Source organism: Diabrotica virgifera, chromosome 1 (assembly GCF_917563875.1).
Source record: "Diabrotica virgifera virgifera chromosome 1, PGI_DIABVI_V3a".
In the NCBI taxonomy this organism is placed as follows: domain Eukaryota; kingdom Metazoa; phylum Arthropoda; class Insecta; order Coleoptera; family Chrysomelidae; genus Diabrotica; species Diabrotica virgifera.
In genome coordinates, this window is record NC_065443.1 from 62,498,372 (window position 1) to 62,524,467 (window position 26,096).

The following is a 26,096-nucleotide window of genomic DNA, read 5'->3' on the forward strand; positions in this document are numbered from 1 at the left end:
ATTTCAGTAATCGGGCAAATGCATAATGTGCTGGTTGGACTGACTTGAGCACTAGGATTTAATTCTTTAAATTTTTTGAGCCTTTGATCGACTAAAAGCACACAAGCTGTCACCAACAAAAATGACAAATATATGATTACCGTCATGGGACGATAACTGGGCGATACAATTACGAACATGCGCACAACAAACGGTACAAGCAGTTTCGTGACGGTTTTTGGGCCGTCCAAAAGTTCATGTTGGAACAAACCTACCGCCGACCGCTTTCTATCAATGTCAATATATTTGAATTTTTAGTTTTAATTCAAATATTTTCTTGTTTTACAAGTGTCACTTCAGCATCAACTAGCAAAACTAGAAAATAATTCAATTAAAACTAAAAATTCAAATATTTTCACGACAATTGACATCGATAGAAAGCGAAGTGTAGATATCTACGGTCGGTGAGCCTGTTAGAAGCTAACGATGGAAAACTAAAATATCTAAGGCCCGGTCTTTTCACCTCCGAATAAAAGTTATTCGGAGGTTATTTGACAGATTTACATGTAATCTGCCGGATAAACTTCCTAATAAATATTTATTCGGAGGTGAAAAGACCGGGCCTAATTATAATGTATGTAACTTTGCAAAACAACAAATGTTGTGTTTGCGTGTTTCTAATGTAAAATGCGAAATAATTGTTTGAAGAATGTGATCCAGATATGCAGATGTTAAAATCAGTGGATGACAAAATATTATATATAAATATTAAATATGAAACTGATAAAAATTAATTATAGTTGGTCATTTTGTTCCCCAGTTAAAATATAAAAAAGTTTGGTTCTTGTTTACAAACAGTCATATTAATTTCTAGTTAAACTCCCTCTGTGGCTCAGTAGTAAGAGCGCCTACTTTTGGATCGAAAGGTCCGAATGATCGTGAGTTTGAATTTCACCAGGGTAGAGAATTTTTCGTTTATTATAAATTAATAAATGAAAATAGTTTCTATCCTTGGGGGATCGGTACCCACCGGAGGGACCGCAGACGTTCGGATACAATTAGCGTCTCTGCAAAGACAATGACATCGACTTTCCAAAGTAACAAGACACTTACTCAACACACACACTACACATAAATTCTACTTTACACTACATGATTTATCACGTGATTTATCATATGATTTTGCCCATGACGAGCCGCATGACAATGCTTATGATAAAACACAATGCTTATGGCAAAATCATATGACAAATCACACAGTGTAAACATGTAAATTTTACTCCATGACCAAATCATATGACAAATCACATGATAAATCATGTAATGTAAAGTCGACTTAACACTAGCTACCTAATTGGTAAAATCCACTGTACCATCACCATGCCAATGCCCATTAGTTGTCGAGGCATTAGCTAAATAAAAAAAATTTCTAGTTAGTCAGCTGTTATTTTTATTATAAAAAGTCATAAATTATATACAAATATATTAATAAAGTTTTATAGTATATTTTAGTTTTTGATAAGTAGATTTTAGTAAGCTAAACTTACAGTAGATTTTCTAAATAAAATGTGGCAACGCTGTGTTAGTGGCAGTTGGCAGTTTTGTTTTGTGCATTTGATAAACTTCACAAACTGAAATGGCGGGTAATATGGATTTTTCAAAAAAGAAAACAAGATATTGCAGCTGTTGTATTGATTCATGTAAAAATATTGAATATAACAGTACTGGATGCAGTTATTATATTCGGAAACATTGCGTACATGTCCTGTATCAACTAAATCCTTTCCTTTTTTGGTGTTGCTGATTGAAATTGGATATCATGGGAAATAAGACTGAATCCAGTATAATGTTTAATATCCATTTTGATAGAATTCAAACAAATTACAATTCATACAAATTGCAAATTTTAATAATCAAAGCAGTAAGCACACAAAAAACAGAGGTAACCTTTAAAATGTTAAATAATTCATATAAACTTATTCTTTTTCTCAATGGTCTCTTGCGTAAGCAGTCATCCAGTCTCACGAACTTATATATTAAATATTAAAATTATAATGAATAAAATAAAAAAACATAATTAATTTTACTATTAATTCTGTGTATTCGTTTAGTAATCAGGTAACAATAATATTTCAGTTCATAATTTGTGTCTTTCTAGATAAGTATCTATTTTTCTCGTTTTGTATATTTCACATACATAAATTTTATCAGAAAAGTATAAGTTTCAAACCGCGAGATAGCGCTACCGTCGAAACTCACAGCCAATATACAGTATGTCTGCGTAGCTAGGAACTACGTGGAAAACCTTTTTATTATAAATTTTACGAAAAAAACTTATTCTCCATAAAATGCTCTGGATAGTCAAAAATCTAGAACTCAACCATCAGATAGCAAATTTTATCAATTTTATACGAGTTATATCACAAATATGAATTTCGTTAAAGAGAAAAAGTAACTTTATATTTCAGAATATCAAAAAATGCTATTATGAAAAGTTGTTTGAAATTAAAAACTGTGTTTAAATGTACAATTACATTATTCTAATCGAAAATTTTTTTTTCAATTTTTTCTCAAATTACGGATACTCATCATCATTTTATTACAATTATGGTAACTATTTTATTATCACTTTTACGAAAAAAAGTTATTCTTCATAAAATGCTCTCCCTGGTCTAAAATCTAAGATACAACTATCAGATATTAAACTTTTTTAATTTTATACGAGGTATGTAAAAAATATAAATTTTTCTTAAGAGTTAAGTGCCTTTATTATTCACAATATTTTAATTAGAAGGATGTAATTGAACACTAAAACAAATTTTTTAATTCCAAACAACTTTTTTAAATACCAAATTTCGATATTGTGTAATTTATCTATACTTTACTCTTGAGTGAAATTCATATTTTTTGACATACCTCGTATAAAATTTATTAAATTTGATATTTGATGATTGCGTCTTAGATTACATACGATGCAGACTGTTTTATAAAGAATAACTTTTTTTCCTAAAACTGATAATAAAAAAGTTATCAATAGGTTCCAAGTTACGCAGACATACTGTATAAGAGCTAAAAAAATTTTTTGCTGAACATTTGGTACTGTTGAAGTCTATTATTAAATATATTTTAGGTAAGTTTTCCAGAAAAAAGTTTTGATCACTTTGTATAAACATTTTTTTAGCTGGTAATTTTCGGTTTTTGTATTACATTTTTGTTATCTTTCTTAATTTTCTCAAAAAGAAATAGTCTATTTCATTTCTAAAGTAAAATATTGCAGTGCATTTTAAAGACTACATCCTAAGCTTAAAAAAAGCACTTATAAAGCTGTAATAGATCTGTTCAAACGTGAGTAATATCGTCTTCAGTTGGTGGTAATTCTATAAAACTACGAATATTTCAAAAATTACTAAAATTTTTTTAAGACGTCATATCATTTGAATTAAATTTTTGAGATTTTTTTTTGAATAAAACATCATTTAGTACGATGCTTGAAAGGTAAGTTGTGCAAAATTGAGGGTTTTATAAGAAAAATTGTATTAGTTACCTATTTTTAAACAAAATTCATGTAAGGCTCATTTTCCGCCCCCACCGTACTTATGCCCACACATTTTATTTCTTTTTATTATAACCATAAGATAGCTTAATTATTCTTCTTTTAGGTTCAATTTGTAAAATTTGATTTGATCCCTTAGTTAAAGAGTTACAGTAAAATAGCTCAACCGTGCACTTCGCCGTACGCTAGTTTACAGTGCGCCAATGTTTGTGAGAAGGGTGACTTTTATTTAGCGTTATAAATAAAAAATTATAGAAGATACAGATTTAATTTTAGAAAATTCTTTATATAAGGTTTTTGCTGTAAAATTTTCTGAATATTTCAATGGTCATGTCAGTTTTGTTCTAAAATTTATATTTTCGGAGTTATTTAAAAAAACATCAAACTTCTTAGTTCATTTGTTTAATAAAAAGTGAAGCACCCACTTCTCGAGTAGAACTTTTTGATATGTTGTTTATTAAACATTTCTTAATGAAATTACAAAAAGTTCTATATTGTTTGATTTTTTCCGAAGTGAAAATCTATATATGCGCTCCCCTATAGTCTTTCTAAGGATAGATTTTTTTTTCGGCCCCCCCTTAACGAACTCCCCTGTACTAACAGCCAATATATAATAGAGTTACATTTACAGGGTACAAGGTTTCTCCCCATGTAATAATCTGACGCGCTCGAGTAACTGCAAAATCCCCGCTTGGGCTCCCCTACCACTACATTTATTTCTTTAAATTATTATCTAAGTAATGATGGTATAACGTAGCTGGTTTTAAAAGGTATGCAAAATTCAGTATATCAGTTGTGCAGTGCAACTACTATGTTTTTGGGAATAAGCCACAATTTTACATTAAAAGAAGTTGATTTGACGTTCCAATAGGGCTTTTCATTCACATTCATTGCTCGACAGAAGCTCGAAACAAATGACAATCGATGAAAAGCCCTATTTCCACTTCTGTAATCGTCTTCAAAATATTTACAAAACAATTGTTATATTAATATTTTGAGTGTAATAATATCGTTATATTCGTCCAAATTAAAATGTCCGTTCATATTCCAGCATATTTTTCCCCTCGATATTCCCCACATTTTCATTTTAGCCCTCGATAGACCTTCTGTCTCATGTTTTAGCATCCACCATTTGATTTTTCATGGTGCTCTCCGATATGTTTGTTTAGTTTCGCTTTTTACTTCTATGGTGTGGGTCCACAGTCAGAGTACCTACGTGATTTAATTTTTTCTTTTACCCTGTACAATTATACAATTTTTTATACATTTATACATTTTATATATAAATTTTTATACAATTTTTTCTTTTACCTGTATATTGCGTAGTTCATTCCCGATTTTGTTCTGCTTAATTTGTCAAATTATTTTTTAAATTATGATTGCCGGCCTTCGTCTCGGAGATGGCCCCTGAAGAAGTTTTTTAATAGCATTAGGACGAATATATTTTTAGCAATTGAAATAGTCTATTCAAAAATGCAACTCTAGTACATAATATAAATCAAATATGTTAAATTAAGTTAGACTGCTTACTTTTGTTCCCACAGTTTTGTTAACTGGTTTAGTCTTAGGTATCTTTTACGAACTACAGAACTAGTCTAATAAGCTAATTCGTCACGTATTTTTTGGTAAAATAAACCATTTAACAAAACTGAATATAAATTTCATATTTTTACAGTTTTATGTAATATTATCTCTGGTGTAAAGTGTAAGATATTATGATCAGACCGTGATTTTATTCAATACAATAATCTTCGAATTACTGTTGAAAGTAAAATCAGAAGAATCCGTCGAGCAGTTTATACCTTGGGCTCACACTAAAAAAATTTATTATGTATGTACGTACAGGGTTACCATACGTCCGGATTTGAAAGACATGTCCGGATTGCCGTCCGGATATAAGAAATGTCCGGATTTTTTTCTTCACTAAAAAAATGGAAAACACTTGGCCCAACGGTGGGAAATTTCATTCTGCGCAGCACCTAGTTAAGTTGGTCGCACTGCTTGTCATGTTAAAACATAGGTGTATATGTATTTCAAGCTGGCAGAGATTTTCGATGTTAGTTTCATATTGTAGCGAAACAGCTGTACTTTTAATTGTGCCGTATGCATTGCGCATAATATGTACAATGTAGAGGTAGCAACACAGTCAAATTCACATTTTACATTTTCTATAACCCCTTGGACTACCCCTGTCCGGATTTGGCCTTAATAAATTATGGTAACTCTATGTATGTACCAACTTCAGGAGACTTTTTGTTTATTCAGTTAGGTATTTATGTTGAGTCCAACAAAACCTCTAATAAGGAAAATTTTCGGGATATGGTGCAGTCACTGACTGAAGGTGGATATGAGCTATTACCTCCGATTTCGTTGAACCTCCATCGATTTGCATGAAAATTATGGTAACTCTATGTATGTACCAACTTCAGGAGACTTTTTGTTTATTCAGTTAGGTATTTATGTCGAGTCCAACAAAACCTCTAATAAGGAAAATTTTCGGGATATGGTGCAGTCACTGACTGAAGGTGGATATGAGCTATTACCTCCGATTTCGTTGAACCTCCATCGATTTGCATGAAAATTATGGTAACTCTATGTATGTACCAACTTCAGGAGACTTTTTGTTTATTCAGTTAGGTATTTATGTCGAGTCCAACAAAACCTCTAATAAGGAAAATTTTCGGGATATGGTGCAGTCACTGACTGAAGGTGGATATGAGCTATTACCTCCGATTTCGTTGAACCTCCATCGATTTGCATGAAAATTATGGTAACTCTATGTATGTACCAACTTCAGGAGACTTTTTGTTTATTCAGTTAGGTATTTATGTCGAGTCCAACAAAACCTCTAATAAGGAAAATTTTCGGGATATGGTGCAGTCACTGACTGAAGGTGGATATGAGCTATTACCTCCGATTTCGTTGAACCTCCATCGATTTGCATGAAAATTGGTGAGTGGTTAGAGGATATCTCAAGGAACAAAGGTGACATGGTGCCAACTGGCGCTTTTACCCTGGGGTGGATGCCACCCCTCCTCGGGGGTGAAAATTATTTTATAAAAATAACCCCACAATTCGATAGAGGGACAAATTATAAGCAAAATTTGTTATATAAAGTTATTAAAATAAATCAAAACTTTTTGAGTTAGTAAAGATCAAAGATTTTAATTTTTCGTGAGAAAAATGCATGTTTTTAACCTATTTTTCATAATTAACTCAAAAACCTACAAGTTTTTACAAAAAAGTTATTATTGTCAAAATTGAGGCTAATAAATAATTAAATAAACTCCTTACTAGAAAAATCTTTCAATGTTAACTAAAAGTGAGTTATAGGTAATTGAATGTATATTTCTTTCGTCGAGTACCCAAATCTAAGTATTCAAGCTTAAATACTGGGAAAATGATGCATTTTATAACATAAACTTATTAAACATTTGCCAAATTCCATAGAAATATCTATCAAATAAGCCCTCAAACAAGTTAATAGCATTAAAATTTATGCACCAAAAATGTTTCAAAATGTATCTTTTAAAAATTTTCCAAAAAATGTTATTGTTTTTTTTGTAAATAACTCCGTTAATTTTTAAGATATCAGGTTCACCTAAAAACTAATTAAAAGTTGATTTCAAGAGCTATTCAAAAACGTCGAATTTAGTCTTTTAAACCTCTTAGTTTTTTTTACATAAAAGGTTAATTGGCCCCGGTTACATGGTTCTCGCAGCAAAATTGAAATTTTAAACGTTTCTATCTTGGTTATTTTTTACTCTAAGAGAATTAGCAAAATCGGTAAAGTAGGTATTTGGAACAGAAAAAACTAAAATTTAGTTATATATAATTTTTTACGTATATTCAGTATTTTTGGAGTTATTATCAAAAGAAAATGAAAAGTACGATAATTTTAAAAATTCTGATTTTTTTAAATTAAATTATATCTTTTTTTCAAAAGTATGCATTCTAAACCGGACAAAATTATTGAAATCATTAACTAGGTTAACCTAAAGAAATTCTTGTGAGGATTACTACAAATTTTAATTTTTGTGGAAATGGCGTATGTTTTATTTTTCCCTTTTTCCTAAAAAAATCGAAAGGGTTCTCTTATTTTCATCATAACTTGCTTAATTTTGATGATATTAACTTCTACTTGAGTTCATTTGATAGGTGTTCCGAAGTACTTTGACAAGGGCTTTACAAGTTTATTCTATAAAATGCATCGTTTTCCCGTTATGTAAGCTTGAATATTTCGATTTGAGTACTCGTCGAAAAAAATATACATTCAATTACCCATAACTCACTTTGAAATAACATTAGTTTAGTTCTTTAAGTAGAGAGTGTATTAAATTTTTTATTATCTTTAATTTTGGTAATAATAGCTTTTTTACAAAAGCTTTTAGTTTTTGAGTAATACGTGAAAAACAGATTTAAAACATGCATTTTTGTAAGAAAAAATAAAATCTTTGATATTTATTTAATAACTCAAAAAGTATTGATTTATGTTATTAACTTTATATAACAAATTTTGCTTAGAAGTTGCCCCTCTATGGATTTCTGGTATTATTTTTATTAAAAAAATTTCACCCCCGAGAAGGGGTGGCATCAGGGCCCCCGCTACCATATGTGCAAAGTGTGCAATGCACAGGGGCGCCAAAACCCATGGTAAAAAATTGCAAAAAATTAAAAAAAAAACAACAAAAAAAACAAAAATTAATTAAAAAAAAGTCGAGAAATTAAATAGGATTATATATAAATAAAAGAAAAACATGAGAAAAACAGAATACTTCGGCCATATAATAATTAGAAGACCTAAATTCCATCTACTTCGCCTTGTAATACAAGAAAAAGTGGAGGGGAAGAGATGGATTTGTCGAAATTAACTTTCATGGTTGTGAAATATTAGATAAAGAAGACGAAGGTATAATACACACAAAATTTTATTTAGTAGGTATATCATCCAGTTACTGCCGATTCCTATATGCAAGACTTTGTCGGAAGTTAGGCATTTTAATTTATTTTGTTATGATTTTACTATGTTTGTTTCCTTTTGATATTTTAGTCTACAAATAATAGTCCATTTACTCCCGTTTTTTGCTGTGAATTTTAAAGAACCCCTTGCATTGATATGAAATACACATTGGCATACACATAATACACATAGCTAACAAGTCAAAGAAAAAAAGTGATATTGTGCCGATGTGTGCTTTTCCACTGGGGGTGGGTTCCACCCCTTCTCGGGGCTGAAAGACATACGTTCAAAATAAGCCTGGAATAGGATAAACTGAGTAATTCTAAGGAACTTTGTTTCTATAGAATTTTTTCACTAAGTTAATACTTTTCGAGTTATTTGCGAGTGAATATGTTCATTTTTTAACAAAAACCCTGTTGAAGGGTTTTTCCAAAACAGCTCAAAAAGTATTTTATCGAAAGAAATGCTCTTATCAAAAAAAAATAGCTTACAAAATGTTTAAAAAATGGCTGGCATATGAAGTCTGTAAACCCAGTAGAAGCACAGTTGTAGCTAATGAAAAGTAGGTTCTTATTCTTCAAATTCCAAATCGAATATTTCAACGTGAAATAACCAAAAAATGAAGCACTTTTCGGGGAAAACTCATTAAAACTTCTTTAAAGTTTTTAAAACAAGCTTTATATTTGTTCATTAAAAAAGTTTCTAGCATGAAAAGTAAGTAAGTTATGCTCAAAATAAAGTTGGTCCCTTTTTTGGTAAAAGAAATCTTTTGAACAAAATTTTTTATCTTAAAAAATTGCTTTTTCTTAAAATAGCTTAAAAAATTATTGGTGATACCAAAAATCTCAAGCAGTAAAAATGTAGGTTTGTCTATTCTGAATATTTTGTATTTTTTGTTTTCCTGTAAAACAAAAATTTGTTAAGATATGGTTGTCAAAATTTGCATACAGCCGTGATTAACGACTCGTTCAAGCCCTTTTAACTAGAACAGCCTTTTCAAAAAAGCACTTTGAACCGGTGAAACTTCAGATCATATAAACAATACATAAGTAACTTGAATTTCATAAGACGCTAATTAGGGGGTGATTTTCACGATTTTTTTTTATCAAAAAAGTAAAAAAAGTAAGTTACTTACTTTTGACGTTATAAACTTGAAAAAAAAACAATAATGTTTCACTTTCACTTTTTTATAAGCTTTATTTTTGGTAAGAATATTTTGTTCGATAAAATACTTACTGAACTTACTGAAAAAACTCTATAGAACAAAAGTTGCTTAAAATTAGTCATTTTATCCAATTCCTTTCTTAAACATTTCTGTTTTTTACCCCCGAGAAGGGGTGAAACCATTGACATATTAAGCGTAGACTCGGCATACTCACCAAAAAAGCCTAACGCGGAAACATCATGGAAACAGTCGATCGGTAGTCTATCTATCTCTTTTAACCAAACGATCCCGCGCATGTGACTGACAAAGATGGCTAGACCACTCAATCCTATCTCGACGTTACACCCCCATGCATTGAGTGGCATATCCCTAGCCAAGTCTATCCTCTTTACATGTCTCTGGGTGATAAACACACTAAGGGCAAAAGCACACATCCGCACAATATCACTTTTTTATTTGACGTGTTAGGTATGTGTTTGCCAAATTCAGTGTCAATGCAAGCAATTCTTTAAAATTCGGAGGTTTTGCAATATTTTACCGTGAGTGACTTGACTATAAATATGACTTCTAAGGTTCAGTTTTTTGCTTTATTTCAAGCACCTACCTACCTACCTACCTACCTACCTACCTACCTACCTACCTACCTACCTACCTACCTACCTACCTACCTACCTACCTACCTACCTACCTACCTACCTACCTACCTACCTACCTACCTACCTACCTACCTACCTACCTACCTACCTACCTACCTACCTACCTACCTACCTACCTACCTACCTACCTACCTACCTACCTACCTACCTACCTACCTACCTACCTACCTACCTACCTACCTACCTACCTACCTACCTACCTACCTACCTACCTACCTACCTACCTACCTACCTACCTACCTACCTACCTACCTACCTACCTACCTACCTACCTACCTACCTACCTACCTACCTACCTACCTACCTACCTACCTACCTACCTACCTACCTACCTACCTACCTACCTACCTACCTACCTACCTACCTACCTACCTACCTACCTACCTACCTACCTACCTACCTACCTACCTACCTACCTACCTACCTACCTACCTACCTACCTACCTACCTACCTACCTACCTACCTACCTACCTACCTACCTACCTACCTACCTACCTACCTACCTACCTACCTACCTACCTACCTACCTACCTACCTACCTACCTACCTACCTACCTACCTACCTACCTACCTACCTACCTACCTACCTACCTACCTACCTACCTACCTACCTACCTACCTACCTACCTACCTACCTACCTACCTACCTACCTACCTACCTACCTACCTACCTACCTACCTACCTACCTACCTACCTACCTACCTACCTACCTACCTACCTACCTACCTACCTACCTACCTACCTACCTACCTACCTACCTACCTACCTACCTACCTACCTACCTACCTACCTACCTACCTACCTACCTACCTACCTACCTACCTACCTACCTACCTACCTACCTACCTACCTACCTACCTACCTACCTACCTACCTACCTACCTACCTACCTACCTACCTACCTACCTACCTACCTACCTACCTACCTACCTACCTACCTACCTACCTACCTACCTACCTACCTACCTACCTACCTACCTACCTACCTACCTACCTACCTACCTACCTACCTACCTACCTACCTACCTACCTACCTACCTACCTACCTACCTACCTACCTACCTACCTACCTACCTACCTACCTACCTACCTACCTACCTACCTACCTACCTACCTACCTACCTACCTACCTACCTACCTACCTACCTACCTACCTACCTACCTACCTACCTACCTACCTACCTACCTACCTACCTACCTACCTACCTACCTACCTACCTACCTACCTACCTACCTACCTACCTACCTACCTACCTACCTACCTACCTACCTACCTACCTACCTACCTACCTACCTACCTACCTACCTACCTACCTACCTACCTACCTACCTACCTACCTACCTACCTACCTACCTACCTACCTACCTACCTACCTACCTACCTACCTACCTACCTACCTACCTACCTACCTACCTACCTACCTACCTACCTACCTACCTACCTACCTACCTACCTACCTACCTACCTACCTACCTACCTACCTACCTACCTACCTACCTACCTACCTACCTACCTACCTACCTACCTACCTACCTACCTACCTACCTACCTACCTACCTACCTACCTACCTACCTACCTACCTACCTACCTACCTACCTACCTACCTACCTACCTACCTACCTACCTACCTACCTACCTACCTACCTACCTACCTACCTACCTACCTACCTACCTACCTACCTACCTACCTACCTACCTACCTACCTACCTACCTACCTACCTACCTACCTACCTACCTACCTACCTACCTACCTACCTACCTACCTACCTACCTACCTACCTACCTACCTACCTACCTACCTACCTACCTACCTACCTACCTACCTACCTACCTACCTACCTACCTACCTACCTACCTACCTACCTACCTACCTACCTACCTACCTACCTACCTACCTACCTACCTACCTACCTACCTACCTACCTACCTACCTACCTACCTACCTACCTACCTACCTACCTACCTACCTACCTACCTACCTACCTACCTACCTACCTACCTACCTACCTACCTACCTACCTACCTACCTACCTACCTACCTACCTACCTACCTACCTACCTACCTACCTACCTACCTACCTACCTACCTACCTACCTACCTACCTACCTACCTACCTACCTACCTACCTACCTACCTACCTACCTACCTACCTACCTACCTACCTACCTACCTACCTACCTACCTACCTACCTACCTACCTACCTACCTACCTACCTACCTACCTACCTACCTACCTACCTACCTACCTACCTACCTACCTACCTACCTACCTACCTACCTACCTACCTACCTACCTACCTACCTACCTACCTACCTACCTACCTACCTACCTACCTACCTACCTACCTACCTACCTACCTACCTACCTACCTACCTACCTACCTACCTACCTACCTACCTACCTACCTACCTACCTACCTACCTACCTACCTACCTACCTACCTACCTACCTACCTACCTACCTTCAAAAAATAAATAAAAAAACATAATCCAAAATGCCTAAGGGGCGCCTAAATCCTTTTTTGCACACAGGCGCCAGTTACCCTTACGGGGGCCCTGGGTGGCATCCATCCCCAGGGTAAAAGCGCAAGTTGGCATCATATCACCTTTGTTCCTTGAAGTATCTTCTAACTACTCACCAATTTTCATGAAAACCGATGAAGGTTCAACGAAATCTGAGGTTAAAACCTTCAGTGACTCCACTAAGAGGGACGTTTCATCAATAGAGAGGTTTCTAAACTTTGGTGAGTCCGACAACTGGAGTAACCTTAAAACGACCAATTGTACCAGTAAATTTTAAAGTATTTTATCAAACAATCTAAATCACCATTTATGAGGCTCCATGGTGCTACCCCTTATGAGTTGGGGGCGGGGAGAGGGTAGCAATTGGGGGTGGTTGGCAATTAACTGGTAATATTATTACTCGGGTACTCAGGGTACTCCAGTTGTAGGACGCACCAAAGTTTGGAAACGTCTATATAGCCCGATCAAAAGACAATTTGACCAAAAAAAAAAAATAAAGGAAGGATGAAAATTTAGGAATAGGTAGTTGAAATTGTCTATTATTATATAAGAAAAAGTTTACAATTCTACATCCCCTCCATTTTACAAAAACATACATCCATCCTCCTTCTCGAAGGTGAAAAATATATGTACATTCAAAATAAGACCCGGAATTGGATACAATGACAAATTCTAAACAACTTTTGTTCTATAGAGGTTCTTCGCTAAGTCAATACTTTTCGAGTTATTTGTGAGTGAATATGTTCATTTTTAACAAAAAAAAAACATGTTTTTGGACGGTTGTTCGCAGATAACTCAAAAAGTAAGTATTTTAGCGACAAAAATATCCTTAGCAAAAATATAGCGTATAAAAAACTGAAAAAAATGGTGTATGCATGAGGTTTGTATACCCAGTGGAAGCAGAGTTGTAGCTAATGAAAAGTACGTTCTTCTTCGTCAAATTCCAAATCGAATATTTCAATGTGAAATAACCCAAAAACGGAGCACTTTTGGGGGAAAATTTATTTCAACTTTTTTAAAGTGTTTAAAAGAAGGGTTATCTTTGTTTTTTAAAAAAACTTCTGACATTAAAAGTAAGTGAGTTACGCTCAAAATATTGTTGGTCCCTTTTATTTTTTGGTAAAAAAAATCGCGAAAATCACCCCTAATTAGCATCACAAATAAATTTTATCATTATCACTTGACAAGTTACTTTGCTTATGTATTATTTATATGATCTGTAAATTTAATCGGTTCAAAGTGCTTATTTTTGAAAAAGCTGTAGTTAAAATGTCTTGAACGAGTAACTAATCACGAGTTTAGGCAAATTTTGAACAGCCATATCATAACCAATTCTTGTCTAACAAAAAAAAAACAAAAAAATCAAAAATATTCAGAAAAGCAAAACAAACATTTTATTACTCTTTGAGATTTTTGGTATTACTAATAATTTTTAAGTTAATTCCAGAAAAAATTCCATTTTTTTTTCAAAATTAAAAAAAATGTTTTATTTTAAACCCAGTTTTTTTCAAAAATGAGTATGTACTTTGAACCAATGAAATTTATAGATAATATAAACAATATATAAGTAAAGTAACTTGTGAAGCGGTAACGATTAAATTTATTTGGGAAGCTAATTAGGGGGTGATTTTTGCGATTTTTTAGCAAAAAATAAAAAAGACCAGCAATATTTTGTAGTGATGTTGATTATAGTTACTTTTGAGTAATCGTTACAAATCGTTATTTTTGTATAAAGTAATCATTTACAGTATTCGTTACTTTGATTACTTTGTTACTTTTGTATTTGAGTGCCGGTAATCATATGGAGAATCGCATTTCTCAGTACATATTTGGTATTAGTAGGATATTTTGATTACTATGATTACTTTTGTATTTGAGTACAGTTAATCAGTACCGGTGCTAGGGTATAAGGTGCCCGCCTGCAAAACTAGCACAGGCGCCCTTCGGTTTTATTAAATTAGAATCGCATTTCCCAGTACATATTTTGTATTAGTAGGATATTTTGATTACTATGATTACTTTTGTATTTGAGTAGAGGTTTACCTGAGGTAATCATATCGAGAATTGCATTCCTCAGTATTTCGTATAAGATCCGATATAACAACGACCTTCACCGATCTATTTAATGGATAGAAATTAAAAAATGATATGTAATCTATCATGTTAAAAATTATTAAAAACAAGGGTGCCCGACAAAATTTTGTCCAGACTAATTAATAATTAAAAATGAATTTTTTTATAAATTCTACTATTTTTTTGGCCCGGGCAAATATTATTTTAGATTTTTGGATCATAACAATAAAATGCACATAGACCAAGGCATTTAGGAAAAATAAATGATTTTTAGGGAAATAGTGAAACAGGAAAAGTTTTCAATAGAATAATGGGTGGAAATGCATAATTGCAGTATAAAATGGCATTCAAAAGTACATAAACATTCATCCATGATTAAATTGAAGAGCATAGGACTCAATGAGTCTCCCTGTCTTATTCCGCTGCCTGTATCTATAGATTCTGTAAGTTGTCTATCTATTCTGACTTCCATTTTGTTGTTATTGTAGATTTTTTCAATAGTTTTTATGATATCTAAGGGAAATTCTCTATTATACAGAAGATGGATTACATCTGTGAGTCTTAACTCTACTCTGTCAAATGCTTTCTTCAAGTCAATCAGACATAGAAATGCTGGTCTATTAAACGCGGGCCAAAATGAAATTTTCAAAATGTCTCCCGGGCCGGAGGACGACACCGCGTACGTACTTTTTGCATACGCTAATGTTTTTGGCGAAGAAAAGGAGATACAAAAATTGCTTGCGGGATTTGTCAACGGGCCGGATTAAGTAATCAAAAGGGCCAGATCGGGCCCGCGGGCCGGCTTTTGCCCACCCCTGACTCTAAGTCCTAAGTAAGTGATTTCTAAGTAATTTGCTTTATGACGAATATTGCATCGTTACACGATCTTCCAGTACGAAATCCCTGTTGTGCATCTGCTAAACTTATCCTATGATTCATTAGGTCTTGTAAAAATTTAGTTGTAAGTTTTAGGGTAGTATTTAACAAGTTGATACCTCTGTAGTTTTCTGGCTGCTTTTATCTCCTTTTTGAAAAGTAGAATTAGTTCGCTTGTTCTCCATTCTTCCGGTATTTTATGATTTTGTTAATTAATGTTGTTAATTGTTCTGTCATTGCTGCTCCACAATATCAGTAATCTCGAGTAATCTGTTTGCATCAATTAAGTGCCAAAAACAAACCCTCGAAACTCTAGATGACGTACCTTAGCAGTAACCCTGGGCACCCAGGTGCTTGGGAAGTCAGTTCTGATTACATATTCATGTTCAGTGACCCCAAATACCACGAAATAAGAAAATCAGGCCCTTAGTATACTGATTTTAACATGTTTATGCATTTTTCGATGCGTTTTATACACTTTAAAATGTAATAATGCATTTCCACCCATTTTTAGATTGTAGACTTTTTTCCAGACGTCATCCTAATCCTAAATACAATGCAGCTCTCTAGGTACCTACTAAATTTAAAAATAGATTTACTCCTGTGTTTTTAGTGTTAAATGACCTGGCCTAATAAAAACAATGCCATACCTACATGTAAAATTAAAGTTGATGATCACAGTCATGTGTTGCATTTTTATTTTCAAAGGAACAAACATCTGTGAATTATCTACCTCGACAAATCGTATTTTATCGTATAGACATCTGTTCCTGGGTGCATGCTTTGTTAAATGGTTTACCTCCCTCTGTTTCAGCTACTTCTCAGCGCCCTGTAATCCTGTAAAACTCTTCATAGCCTTCGCCCTTCATAGGTAAAATTTCAGTTAACTGTACTGATACCGAACACTCGTGGAATACCGGTATAATTCCGATATCAACTGATTGTAGGTACAATAGCCAAATACGTACTCGCTCTGATACGATTGGTACGAATTAATCACAGTAATCAAAGTAACGATTTGCCTCTCTGTATAGTAATCGTTAGTTTCGGTATTCGTAAGTAACGAGTACTTTGTAACGAATAGTTACTTTTTCAACGTCACTAATATTTTGACCGTAACTCACTTACTTTTAATGTTAGAAGTTTTTTAAAAAATAAAAATAAACCTTTTTTTAAACACTTTAAAAAAGTTGTAAATAATTTTCCCCAAAAAGAGCTTCGTTTTTGGGTTATTTCAAATTGAAATATTCGATTTGGAATTTGACGAAGAAGAACCTACTTTTCAATAGCTACAACTCTGCTTGTACTAGGTCTACAGACCTCATGCCTACACCGTTTTTTTCAGTTTTTTATAGCCTATTTTTTTGCTAAGAATATATTTTTCGCTAAAATACTCACTTTTTGAGGCATCTGCGAAAAACCGTCCAAAAAAATGTTTTTTTTTTGTTAAAAATGAACATATTCACTCGCAAATAACTCGTTAAGTATTAAATTAGTGAAAAAACTATATAGAACAAAAGTTACTTAGAATTAGTATCATTTTATACAATTTCGGACTTATTTTGAACGGTTATTTTTTCACCCCCGAGAAAATATTTTTCACCCCGTATTTCCCAATTTTTGTAAAATGGAGGGGATGTAGAATTGTAAACTTTTTCTTATATAATAATAGACAATTTCAACTAACTATTCCCAAATCTTCATCCTTCCTTTATTTTTTGGAGGTTTTCGTAAAATTTTGTGATCGGCTTATAGTTACAACCTCTCGAAAATTTTCGGTATTAGAAAAGTTGTCCTGAATAAAAAAGTCTCATGAAGGAGGTAATCATTTTTTTAAGTGTAAAGACCATTTTAGTATGAAGGCCAGGCGAGCTAAACTGCAGTTTTATGGCTCGTCAGTAATGCTTCTCAGAGTTTGTCATCTTTTTTACAGGTTTCGTCATATAAACCGGGTTTTTAATGCACTGTAAATAGCTCTACAAGTCTCCAGAATAATCATTCTCAAAGTTTACCTGGATATTAATTTAGGTTACTGTACTACTACTATTACATGTCGGCTAATTTGATAACGTTATCCGCCGGTTGTTCCATAGGTCCCCATCTATGTTTCTTTCTCTCAGCTCTTTGTCTATTCCTTCGCTACACATTTTTCTCGATCTACCTCGTTTTCTCCTTCCTTCTGGTTGCCGTTTTAGTATTATTTCCTTCATCCTATCTTTGTGTGTGTCCGAACCAGATAAGTTGTTTGTCGATAAGTCATCCGTGATTGTTGGTAATCATTTCTCTTTTAGATTTTTCTGATGCTCTTCTTCAAAAATTAACTTTCGTTGCGCTCAGTGTTGCCAGTGTTCTTTCTTTCAGTGGCCGCAGCTGTGTAGAGTGATACTGTTCACTATAGTCTCATATATCCTCTTTTTGTTTTCTTTGCTGATGGATTGGTCTCATAAAATCCTGTTTACAGTGTCGGATTAACCATTAGGCGGACTAGGCGGCCGCCTGGGGCCCGGGCACTTGATGGGCCCGCATCCCACACAAATGCATGAATTAATATTGAATTAGTTAAACAATAATTAAAAAAAAATTTAAAATGTTAAAAAATTCAAATAGGGCTAACTGAGACAAAAAAAGAGAATGGTTAATTTATGATTTCCAATTAAACTCCGTTTTTTGCTTTGTCTTCTGTCAAATATCAGGAAGATACAACCGACTTCAAGACAAATTAAGCAGTTGTTCTGAAGCTATTTCCTTGTGGCATTTTTTATTGAATGAAAAAATTATTGAATGGAACAGAACAACTTAGAACGGGATCCTACAACATTCACCAGAAATAATACGAGAAAAATATCAATACCATATATAAAAGGACTATCCGAGAAACTTAAAACAATAGGAAATAAATTCAACATTTCAACAACATTCAAAACAACAAACACATTGAGATCTATTCTATCTAAAACTAAACCTAACAATGATCAAGAAAGAACAAAAAATTGCATTTATAAAATACCTTGTGAATGCGAACAATTTTATTTAGGTGAGACATCAAGACCATTAGACGTTAGAATAAGTGAACATCAATCTTATATTAAAAATAGAGAATTTGAGAGATCTCAAATATGTCAACACGCATGGGATAATGAACATAGAGTTCAGTGGAGAGATTCAAGTATAGTCCTGAAAGAATCAGATAGTAAAAAGAGAAAAATCAAAGAAGCGGCTCTAATTATGCTAAATGAAACCAATTGTGTCGCAAATTCCTCGGTAGAATGCAGTAGGATGTGGTTACCCATACTGAAAGAGGAAGTCAATAGAAAGAAAATACCAAGATTAGTAAGTCAATAATATCGAGCTAGTACATATTTTATATTTTAGTATTACTTATATATTATCTAGTATTATTAATAATATTTATAATTTAAACATGTTACAAGTCAGAATTTGGTATTATTTTTTGAGAGTAAATTAATGTAAGACCAAATACTTACGATGTCGGGATAGTATCACAGGGTTTTTCCTGGTTTTCCCTTGTGATTTACTATGAAGTCTCTAACGCGAGAATTTTACTGTCGTTGCATTTGGTTGTCTTTTTAAAGACATATCACATGCTATAATTTTTTATGACGGATATTCTTGAGTTGGGGTTAATTTCATGTAATCGAATGAACTATCTTTCAGTAAGTCGTCCCAGGAACGCAACTCATAAAATATTGGCAATATCATTTTAAAGTCTTCTACTTTAAAATGTATAATATATGTCTGAATTGCCAATATAAATGAGTGAGATTAAATAAATTATTAGAAGAATTTTTTTTGCTTAGCAACAACACTTTAGTTTATTTTAGTAATATTTTGTATTTTGACAACGGCACCCGATTTGGGCGTCGAAACGTTAATAAAATTATTTTTTTCATTTTAATTGTGGCTTATTTCCCATATAAATAATTAAATTAAGCAGTAATCTTCAAAGGCATTTTTCTATTCCATGTTCTAATCATTCCCTCAATTTGGTAATCAATTTTGCAAGAAAATTTTGTTTAGAAGCTGGTAATTATTTTGGTATGGTACGTATTTTTTTTTCAATTTCTACCCACCGATGGGCATCATAGTTCATTCACTCACGGTAAAATATTGCAAAACCTCCGGATTTTAAAGGACCGTGGGATTTGAAACAAGAGCTTGGATTGACATGAAATTTGTTATAAGCATAGCTAACATGTCAAAGAAAAAAGTGATATTGTGCCAATGTGTGTCTTTGCTTTACGGTTGAGTCCACTCCTTCTCGGAGGTGAAAAAATATACCGTCAAAATACGCCCGGAAGTAGATAAACTGACTAATTCTAAGCAAATTTTGTTCAGTAGAGTTTTTACATTAAGTCAATACATTTCGAGTTATTTGCAAGTGAATATCTTCATTTTTCAATAAAAAATAACACATTTTTAGACGGTTTTTCGCAAATAACTCAAAAAGTAAGTATTTTCTCGAAACAATATTCTTAGCAAAAATATAGCTTTTAAAACATTGAAAAAATGGGGTATGTGTGCAGTCTTTAGACCCAGTAGAAGCAGAATTGTAGCTAATGAAAAGTAGGTTCTAATTCGTCAAATTCCAAATCGAATATTAAAACGTAAAATAATCAAAAAATTAAGCATTTTTCATGGAAAACTCATCATAACTTGTTTAAATGTTTAAAAAAGCATTATTCTTGTTTTTTAAAAAATTTCTAGCATAAAAGTAAGCAAGATACTTCGCTCAGAATAAAGTTGATCCCATTCTTTGGGTAAAAAGAAACTAGTGAAAATAACCCCCTAATTAGCATCCCAAAATGAAAGTAATCCGTACCGCTTCACAAGCTACTTTACTTATGTATTGTTTATATGCTCTGTAAGTTTATCGGTATAAAGTGCTTATTTATAAAAAGGCTGTAGTAGAAAGGGCTTGAACAAGTTACTAATCACGAGTGTATGCCATTTTCTTTATTTGGCTTAATGCCTCGACAAATAATGGCCATTGGCATGGTACAGTACCTAGTGTAATGGGTAGTGGGTGTGTTGAGTAAATGTCTTGTTACTTAGCAAAGTCGTCATTGTTTTTGCAAAGAGACGCTAATTGTATCTAAACGTCTGCGGTCCCTCCGGTGAGAACCGATCCCACAAGGATAGAAACTATTTTCATTTATTGATTTTTTAATAAATGAAAAATTCTCTACCCAGGGTATGCAAATTTTGAACAGTCATATCTTAACCAATTTTTATCTTTCAAAAAATCAAAAATTTGAAATATTAAGAAAAGCAAAACCTACATTTTTTTACTCTTTAAGATTTTTGCTACCACTAATAAAGTCATTTTAAAAAAATAGTACATTGTTTACCGGGTAGGAAAAGCTTAACATTCCTGGACGACTGCGAAGATTGCTAAGTCGAGGCGCAAGCCGAGACTTAGCAACACAGAGTCCAGGAATGTGGCTTTTCCTACGAGGTAAACATACTATTTTTCCGCAAATCGTTTAAAATTCGACAGATATTGATTGATTTAAAAAAAACGCGATAATTTTATTCCCAAATAAATGGTGCTTTGAAATTCCTAATAAAATTACTTGGGTTACTATGGAAACGTATTGAGGTTGAATTGTCAAACTTTTTATCATTTATGTAGAACACTAACAACTGTACGGAAATATCATTTCCTTACAGTAAGGAAATGACATTTCCTTACAGTAAGGAAGTCCTGACTTTTTCTTCAAGAAATTTTGACAGGAATGTCAAAATTTCCTGGCGATTTGCGGAAAAAGATATTTTTTTCAAAATTTCAAAAAATTTGTATTACTTTAAATCCCAATCTTTTGAAATATAAGTACTGAGAACAGGTGAAACTTACAGATCATATAAATAATATACGTATAAGTTATTTCAAGATTTTCATAAATGGTCAAGATTTTTTTGCCAAAAAAAGGAATCAACATTATTTTAAGCTTTACTTGCTTAATTTTGATACTTACAACTTGTTTAAAAAAAACAAAAATAAAACTTTTTTAACACTTTAAAAAAGTTGTGATGTTTTCATAGATAATTGCTTCATTTTTGAGTTATTTACGTTGAAATATTTGATTTGGAATGTGTCGAATAATAATCTACTTTTCATTAGCTCCAGTTCTGCTTATACTGGGTCTACATACTTCATACATAAACTATTTTTTTTTTAATTTTGTTTACGCTATATTTTTTCTAAGAATATTTTTTCGATAAAACACTTAATTTAGGTTTTTGCGGAAAACCGTCTGAAGACGTGCTTTTTTTGTTGAAAAATGAAGATATTCACTCGCAAATAGCTCAAAAAGTATTGATTTAGTAAAAAAACTCAATAGAACAAAAGTTACTTAGAATTAATCAGTTTATCCATTTCCGCACTTATTTTAAATGCATGTTTTTTCACCCCCGAAGGGGTGGCTCTCATACCCAGGGCAAAATCACATATTGACACAATATCCCTTTTTTCTTTTAATAGACTAATGAGAAGTTATTGCGAAATGTATAAAAAAGAAAAATGATCTTTTTACATTGTCGTAACTTGTTTTTGGCGTAACTATTTCCCAAAACAACATAAATATCTGTAAATTTGTTTTAAGTAAATGGTCACTATAAAGGGGCCTACTTCGTATGGCCGCCTAGGGCCCCATAATGCCTTAAACCGTCACTGCCTGTTTAACGTTGTAATGGCTGTCTATCTGACGCATTTGTTTTTCTTATGGCTTTGTCTAGTGTCCTAGATATTTGGTAGTCGCAGCAGTGCTTTATCGTGGTCATGTCGTATAATATGAGATCTTTTTGTTCTCCTGAAATGCACAAGTATTTGGTTTTATTTTTATTCACTTCTAGACCCTATATTCAGGGGTGGCCCAACTGTGCCTCGCGGGCCACATGTGGCTCTTTGAAGGATTATTTGTGGCTCTCAATACATGTACCTGAATTACTTTTAATTTTTGTGTTTAAAATGACTTAAATGATTGGCAACAAAAATATAAAAGACTTTGTAATATTAGACTTGACAAGGAGACCCCTTATCATCGTTGCTATTTAATTTGATCTTAGAATAGGTAATAAGTAAAATATCATCTGAACTGACAGAGGGATTTGCAAATCGAGGATCAAAACTATTGTTGGCCTTTGCTGATGATCTAGGTGCAGGCGCTCATTCTATAAGAGACGTGAAAGAGGTGTTTTCACAACTAGTGGAAAGAACAGGTAGTCTGGGCCTTCGAATAAATGAAGAGAAGACGAAAAACATGAAAGTAACCAAAAATCCAAAACCAAGAGTTAGGCAGAACATAACTATTAATTACCACAACTTCGGAGTAGTAAAAGAGTTTAAATATCTAGGGGCAGTAATCACAGATGACAACCACACTTGTCAACCATATACAAAAAGAGATCTCAGAAAGAATAACTGCGTGGAACAGAGCATCATACTCCCTATCATCATTATTAAGATCTAAGCTACTAAAAAGTCAATCTAAATTAACACTGTATGTCAATTATTCGCCCAATTGTTACATATAGGAGTGAAACATAGACTCTACATCAGCGGGAAAAAAATAAGGTGCTGGTGTTTGAAAGGAAAGTTCTCAGAATGATATTTGTCCCTCAAAGAGATGAATTGGCAGAAGAGTGGGGAAGGCGCCTCAAAGCTGAATTGATGACTGTACTGAAAACATCATAAGATATATAAAAGCTAAGATAAGATGGGCAGGTCGTGTGGTAAGATCAGAGGAAGACAGAGTGTTAAAGACAGTGTTTTTTGAGAGACGGTAATAGAAGATCAGTTGGCCGTCCCAGAAAAAGATGGAAGGATGATGAAGAATTGAAGTATTCTGAATTAGTAAAGTCTGCTTGTAGAATTATTTGCGTATTTGAAACAACGATGTGAACCATTTTATTTCACTTTAAAGTTCGTGTAGTCCAAACAGTATGAGAAAATTAAATAACTTTTTTACACTTTTTAAATAATTGTTTAATTGCGGCTCGCGAAAAATTTCAAATTTTGAAAAATGGCTCGATTATCAAGGAGCTGGGCCACCCCATATATGGTACAATTAATTTTCGGGAAATATAGTTTATTTAAATCGTCATAATCTTGCGTCAATATTACTTGATCGTCTGCAAAGTTGATATATGTATACCATACAGTTAATCAGTGGTAACCACATTGTTCTACGTTTTTGTTTTCAACTTTTTAAAGTACTTTCGAGGTATGTTTTAAATAAAGTGAGGGTCAGGCAAAATCCTTGCTTCAATTTTTCTGATTGAAGGATTGAACAATCAATCCCTGTTGTTATTTGTGTCCCTGTTTTAATTTTGTGACGGCTATTATTAGTTATATATTAAAATTCGTGCTTTCCATTGATTGCCACAGCTTCTTCAGCGGAACGTTATCCGTAGGCTTTACGTAGGTCGACGAACAACATGAATTTCTTGATTCCGTGACATCTTTTTTTATATTATTTGGGTTAAGTAGAAAATGTGGTCAATAGTGAATCAACCCGTATTAAATCCTGCTTATTCTTCTGCTTCTTCTTCTTAACGTACCCTATCAACGTTGACGTTGGTGATTAACATGGCAAAACTGTCTCTGTCTCGGGCTATTCTAAATAATTGCTCTATTCCTGTCCACTCCCTGATATTCTTCAACCAAGGGGCCCGTTTTCTACCAATTCCTCTGCATCCTTAGATTTTACTTATCATAAGAAGTTGAAGAATATTATATCGGTCTCCCTTTACTACGTGTCCAAGATGGGCCATCTTTCTACATTTGATGTAATCAAGCAATGCTATTTTTAGTGTACGTTTGTGCAGCCACATTTCAAATTCTTCTGCTACAAAATCTAAACATTATTTCTCGATTCGATTCTTCAAAACTTTTCCATTCCTTGATACCATTCACTTGTTTTTATCACCATTTTTATGCAGTGGCGGCTCGTATCACTTGTAAGTAGGTTGTGCCAGAATTCGGGCAGCTGCCTAAATTTTTAGTGACGGGTTCACGATATTGTCAAAAAAGGTATAAAACAGAAATTTAAAAATATAGTTACGGATACTTTTACATTATGTACATAATAGGTATATACCATTTTCTGGGGTGTCAAGAAATTTAAACATTTAAAATGCATTCAGTGATTGATTTGACATCATGCTCGTCCAGCAAGTAAAATCTCCAAAATCCCTTAACTTATCGCCCTTTACACAAATATTGGAAAACTATAACTAACTGAAATTCACCAGCGACGTCTGTCGTTTCATCGTTCAATCACTGCAACACAAAGATAATTTTCAATTTATTTCCTTATTTCCTCGCGATAAACATCTAACAGGCACTGAAGGAGTTCATTTTGGGTTGTTTTGAGGTACCTACCTTTAAAAGATTTGGAACTTTGAATATGAACCTAAGTCGTTGTCTAATTCGGCTAAAATTGAATAGTTCCTTAAAGATGCCTCTATTTTCTGAATATAAACTAACTTGAAAGCTCCACAAAACATATTACATATACATATTATAATATGGATGCAATTTATAATTTGATTCGAAACATATCTATTCTTATTCACTTGTTCATTGTGTTTAATTAGACTATCACGATAAGCTGAATTTAACTTGGGTTTTATTAAAAATTAAAAAATTTTCAATTATGTAAAAATATAATTATTTATAATAAAAAGTTTAATAATTAAAAATGTAATAATTATAAATACAAAAACGAGCGAGCGAGCGTGTAAAGAAACTCGAAAATTTAATTACTACCCTGTACGACAATCTTTTTGGATCTACGATCCACTATCCACTATTATCATAGTAAAAAAATATTAGTCGAGCCAGGCACGAATAGTCTCATTTAAACGTATATTAAAAGGGCAATATAGCTCTATCTCTGTCACGTACACACATAGAATGCCCGTAAAATATTTCTCTTTTCAGACGAGCCACATAAGCATTTGGCACGATCATTCCGTCTGCTGTGAGTGACGAGGGTTGTATTACACTACACAGTTGCCAGATTTTATATAATTTATAAAGAAAAAAGAAATACACACAATAAAATTAACAGGCATTAAAACGGTTTAAAGATAAAAAGAATATATTTCTGCATAAAAATAAGGTAGTGCCATGGCTCCATGGCACTACCTTACCGGCCGCCACTGTTTTTATGTATAGTACTGAGATATGATATTTCCATTCCATAGGAGTTTCGCTTGTGTTTATGCATTCTTGAAATAGTTGCCGAAGATGTTTGTACAATTTGTTCGTTCCGTACCTAA

At 33.6% G+C, this 26,096-nt stretch overlaps 1 protein-coding gene across 3 annotated transcripts in view; it reads left to right on the forward strand.

Moving 5' to 3' along the window:
• Positions 1 to 26,096, forward strand: part of LOC114329273 (homeobox protein DBX1-B) — a 306,498-nt gene that overhangs the window by 13,617 nt on the left and 266,785 nt on the right. The gene's annotated exons all lie outside the window — the stretch shown is intronic.